Source organism: Galeopterus variegatus, unplaced genomic scaffold (genome assembly GCF_000696425.1).
Source record: "Galeopterus variegatus unplaced genomic scaffold, G_variegatus-3.0.2 Scaffold7945, whole genome shotgun sequence".
NCBI lineage: Eukaryota > Metazoa > Chordata > Mammalia > Dermoptera > Cynocephalidae > Galeopterus > Galeopterus variegatus.
The window spans coordinates 51480-57698 of NW_007734056.1; positions in this window are offsets into that span (position 1 = coordinate 51480).

Here is a 6219-nt window from a genome sequence, read left to right on the forward strand (position 1 = left end):
GCAACGGGATTGCAACCCTCGGTGTCACTCCCGCGCCTCGCTCAGCCAGTGAGCGGGAACCGGTCTGTATGTGGGATCCGAACCCTCGGGCGGGAGCGCCGCCGCGCTTCCCAAGCGGCGCACTTATCCAGTGCGCCACCGGGCCGGCCCTACCTTATCGAAATTTCTGTTCTTCCATTCCTTTAAAGCCTTACATTCAAGGGAGCAGACACCTGAGAATCTGCTAATCAGACCATCCAATTAGTTTTGTGTACTTAGAATATCCTCTTTCCTGTAGGTCATTTCTTTTCTATGTTCTACCTCTGTGTATCTTTCTGAGTCTGTAAAATGTTCAAGTTATGATATTGTAAGCCAAAGGTCGAGGCTGCCTTCAACTTTGAGCTCCCTTTTGCTCTGTTTTTGTTCTTCATCTCATATTTACTCTTTAACCTGTCCAGTGGCTGACTGATTTCTCACCTTGAATTTTTTTTAAAGTTTTCTGTTATATACAACCACTTGCAGTTTCCCAAATTAAGCCTTCTCATGCTTTTGTGTTTTTGTTTCTGCTGTTCCCACTTGTCTCACTAGAGACAATATTTGCTTTTCTTCAAAGACGTATTTTTGTCAGATAGTCTCATCTTTTATGAAGTCTTTTCTTATCCCAACTGCCCCCAAATGTTATCACTCCAATTAGTGGAATTGTCCTCTTTTTTGGCCTACTCTTACTTATTCCTACTTGTATCACTACTTATTTATTTTTTTCCTTCTTTCTTTTTTATTGAAGCATAATTGATTATACATGTGTATCAGTTCAAAGTTGACTATCAGTAGTTGTATACAATATGTGACAGTCAAATCAGGAAAGTTAACTTATTCATCATTACAATGTGTAATCATTTTTTATGTCTGTTAACCAAATTCTCATTAATTTCTCATTACCCTTTCTCCTTCCCCCCTCCACTCCTAATAACCACAGTTCTGTTCTCTTTTTCTAAAAATTTAACGTATTATTCTGGCAGTTGTTTGTTTCTCTCTCTCTCTCTCTTTCTTTCTTCTTTGTTTATTAATTAAGCTCCCACTTACGAGTGAGGACATGCGGTACTTCTCTCTCTGCGCCTGGGTTTTTTCACTTGCTGCATTTTGTTTGTGTATCTCTCCACTTCTCTGTAAGTTTTCTAAGGGCAGTTTTACTCATTTGGGTGTTCCGGTTGTTTAGGCTATTCCCTTTAGGTGTGATAGACAGCCCACTCCATGGGTTCTACTCTTCCATTCATTTCTGGTTCTTCTTTTAACCTCTCAGCATTTTTTCCCCTAATTTCTCTTGAGATTTATCTACCTCCTCTCCCTCTCTAACTGAATTGCCATTGCCTAAATCCAAACCCTCAGTGGCTTTCATCTATGTCATGATATACCCTTGATTTAAAAGTAGGTTCTCTACTGTGAACTTCACTTCTGTCAGTCAACTTCTCTTATTCATGGCTGTTGAAGGGATTGCATTAGTTATACATAGGTTCAACTGTTCTGAGACCTAAAATTACAGTGGTTCAACAAGATGAAAGTTTATTTGTCTCTTATAATAGCCTAGGTGAAAGTAGTCTAGGACTGATGGAGCAGCTTCATGGTGTTAGGGACTCCACTCCTTCTCCAATTTGCTTTACCATCCATAGCATCCTCCCTCACCTACAAGGTCTAGGGTAATTCACTACAACATGTGCATTTCAGCTGGTTGGGCCCTAGGTGAAAGTAGTCTAGGACTGATGGAGCAGCTTCATGGTGTTAGGGACTCCACTCCTTCTCCAATTTGCTTTACCATCCATAGCGTCCTCCCTCACCTACAAGGTCTAGGGTAATTCACTACAACATGTGCATTTCAGCTGGTTGGGAGAAGTAAAGGAAAAGGGGAGGTGATCCTCCTTTCCTTTAAGAGCACGAACCAGAAGCTGCTGCAGCCCTTTAGTTCACATGCCATTGACTAAAAGCAGTGGTGTTCTGGACCCACGTCCTGCTTGCTCATAGTGGCTCATATCAACTAGCAGGAGCCAATTATGTACATCTCTTCCCAACTCTGTATTCAGGTATGTCACATTTGCTAGTTTGAAACTGTCCATGGTGGGAAGAGTTACACCATGGAAATTGGCAGATAACACAAATTAGGGTTTCCCCCCCTCCAAGTTTATTGTTAAATATTTAACAGCACACCCACTTGCTATAATGTGCTCTCAAGGTCACCCTTCGCTGCCATAGAGTCTGGGGATTGTAGTCTATCCTAAATAGTCTTGTGCCTAGGTAAAAAAAAAAATTAGGATTCTCTATCACAATCGTGTTTCCAAGTAGGGAACTGTTGTTTGGGTGCGGAATTTCTTTGTTGTGGATTGGTGCTTGGCATTGTTGGATATTAACATGACTTCATTATGTTGTAGTTATTTATTTATATATATTTCCTCAAAAATAGATTAAGAGCTCTGTAATATCAGAAGATGAATGTTTTTAATCTTTTAATTAATCTAGAATTAATTTTGAGAACCTGCACACTAGTTAGCATGTAACTTTGCACACTGCTTAGCATATAATCAGTAAGTATTTGTTGATTATGTATTTGCATTTTATCTTGGATTTTCTAGACATTATGTCTTCACACATATACTTTACTGAAATTCTCAGGATTGGGGTCCATGTATCTTAGTACCCCTGATTCTTATACAATGCCTCATCTATAATAGGACCTCAATAAATTATTACAAGGATGGATGGATAAATGCATGGAAGGACAAAAGGAAAGATGGATGTATAAACAGCAGCTTCAGCTATCTTAGCAGTTTGGTGGTGTAGTATTGAGCCCTATATGCTTTGTGTTGAGAGCTAAGGATTCAAAGACATGGTTCCACCTGTTGGGAAGGTATTGGCTATTGTGAAGATCAGCAAGAAGATAGAATAATATGATAGAGGGTGAAGATGAAATTGGAAGTAGGAGGAACCAGAAAAGGATTTATGGGGGGACGTTGTACCTGAACATTTAGTCTTAAGTCTTGAAACACAAATCCTGAGTAGGAACCAGAGGCAAGAGTATTCTATTTATCAAAAGAAACAGGCTTTTGAAGTCTTGAAGACCTGGATATGAGTCTTGGGTCTGCCTTCCATAGCTGGGTATTTCAAAAAGTTCATGAAAACATTCATACTATCTTTTAATTCTATTTTTCCACAAACTTTTTGAGTTACCTTCATATAACCTTGAAAAAAATCCCTTAATCTGGATTGGTTTACTGGAAATATTGCCATCGTTTTATCTGTGCTTACATGTTCTTTCCGTGTTACAATTATACAGCTTTTAAGACTTTATTCACACTTCATTTACTCTCTGAAGCCTTTCTAGGCTATAACTCTCCCCTCCGTCTTCACTGTCTCACTGTCTTTGTCTGGAATTTTCTCATACTACCCTCTCTAGGCTTTTGAATAGAACATACAAATTCTGTGTTATTCCCATTAACATTCTTTCTCTGTGTTTTGTACTGTATGTTTTCTGAGGACAGCAACCGTATCTAATTTATCTTTGCATGATGTTTAACAAAGTCCTGGTACCAAGTAGGTATTTGGTACATGTTAGTACCCTTATCCCTATTCTAGCAAAGTTGATTTGTTTTCATTTATGATTTCCTGAGAGTTTCTCTCAATTCATTTGTCTTAGTTTATTTTCTGCTACTAGAACAGAATACCACAGACCAGGTAATTTACAAAGAATAGAAGTTTATTTGGTTTACATTTCTGGAGGCTAGGAAGTCCAAGAGCATGGCACTGTTGTCTGGCAAAGGCCTCATGGTGGAAGGCAAAGCAAGCAGAGAGCAAATGGGGCCTGAACTTGTCCTTTATCAGAAGCCCACTCCCGTGGTGACTAACCCACTCCCATGATAAAGGCATTAATCCATTAATGAGAGTCTAGCCCTCTTGGACTAATCACCTCTTGAAGATCTCACCTCTTAATGCCTTTAAATTGGCAATTAAATTTAAACATGAGTTTTGAAGGGGACAATACTCAAAGAGAGCTGCCTATTTTATCTATGGAAACCAGTTTTGGCCAGGAATAGATCCTCATTTATAACTGTCTGGTGTAATTATGCTTCTGGAAAATCAGGCTGCTTATGTTAAGTTTATCCTTGGTAGTTCCTCTTTTTAGATAGTGAAGGTATTAGCAAAAATGTGACTTATGGCTCTATTAACTTTCTTTGGAACTGTGTAAACTGTACTAAGGTGCTTGCCAAAAGGGAGCTGATGGAGTTTGGATGTGTTGTCTGCTCCAAAACTCATGTGGAAATTTGATCCCCAGTGTGGCAGTGTTGGAAACTGATTGAGTCATGGGGGCAGATCCCTCATGAATGGATTATGATCTTCCATAATGGATTAATGAGTGAGTTCTCGCTCTATTAGTTCCTGCAAGAGCTCTTTGCTTAAAAAGACCCAGGCACCTTCTCTCTCTCTCTTGCTTCCTCTCACCATGTGATTTGCTTGTACCTGCCGGCTGCCTGCCACTTTTCCGCCATGAGTAGAAGCAGCCTGAGGCCCATGCCAGATGCAGCTGTCCCAGAATTGTAAGCCAAATAAACCTCTTTCCTTTATAAATTACCCAGTCTGTGTTTCTGTTATAGCAACACAAAAAGGACTAAAACAGGAGTAGTGTATTGTAAGTCTATTTCTCAGTCACACTTGAGTCACACGCCTTTCAAATTTATCTTTGTAATAGGAAATGTTTTGATAAATGTGGGAATAAGACCCTCTAAACCAGTGTTGTTCAGTAGAACTTTCTGCAATGATGGAAATGTTCTATACTGGCTCTGTCCAGTAGCCACATGTGGCACTAAAACATTTGAGATGTACCTGGTACAACTAAGCAACTGAATTTTTTTTTTTTTTTTTTTGTCTTTTTCCGTGTCCGGCAACGGATCGCAACCCTCAGTGTCGCCCCCGTACCGGACCGGGACCGGCAACGGGATCGCAACCCTCGGTGTTGCTCCCGCGCCTCGCTCAGCCAGTGAGCGGGAACCGGTCTGTATGTGGGATCTGAACCCTCGGCAGGAGCGCCGCCGCACTTCCAAAGTGGCGCACTATAGCAGTGCACCACCGGGCCGGCCCTAAGCAACTGAATTTTTAATTTAATTTAATTTTAATTCATTTAAATTTAAAATGCCTCATGTAGTTTGTGGCTACTATTTTGACCATGAGGCTCAAAACAAAGCCCTGTGGGGTAATATTTATAGTGGATTCCAGTGATGAAGAGAGAATGGAAGAGACAAACATGAAGCTTTAATTCTCTGTAGCTATAGAGCCAGCAGAGTAATTTTTCATGAGTTCTCTCTTTTCTGTTATTTTCTTTTTTATTTTCATTCCTCTCCAAAACTGGCATTTACTCTCACTTTCATGTAGTGTAGCACTTTTGCAAGATGAATGTTCATAAAACACTACTATAATCATCTTAATTATTATACTGGTCTGCCAGATACCTTCAGTGCCTCACCGTTCTCTACCTGCAGAACCTTCTTCAGTCTGGCTTCAGTCAGCATTCACAATCTGAAGGATTTGTTTCAACTGCATTGTTCAGTTTGTTCCTACTTTCTTGATTTTGCCATCTCCCTTATTTAGATCATTCTTCTGACTGTTTAAATCCTTCCTAGCTTTAAGGCGTAAGTCCCATCTCCCCTGTGAAGTCTTGCAGGGATCTTTTAAATCTCTTATTGTCATTACTCATCTTTGCCAGTAATAATCATATGTATCTGTTTTAGTCCGTTTTGTGTTGCTATAACAGAAATACCTGAGACCTGGGTAATTTATAAAGGAAAGAGGTTTATTTGCTTACAATTCTGGGATAGCTGCATCTGGTGTGGGCCTCGGGCTACTTCTACTCATGGCGGAAAGTGGCAGGCAGCCAGCGGGTACAAGCAGATCATATAGCGAGAGGAAACAAGAGATAGAGGAGGCAAGAGAGAGAGAGAGAGAAGGTGCCAGGGTCTTTTTAAGCAACAAGGTCTCGTGGGAACTGATAGAGCGAGAACTCACTCATTAATCCCCCCTCCCCCAGGGAGATCATTAATCCATTCATGAGGGATCCGCCCCCATGACTCAATCTAAATGCAAAGTTAAATATACTTGTTTATTTATTTATTTATTTATTTATTTATTTATTTATTTATTTATTATTTTATTTTTTTATTTTGTCAATATACACTGTATATGATTATTATGGCCCGTCACCAA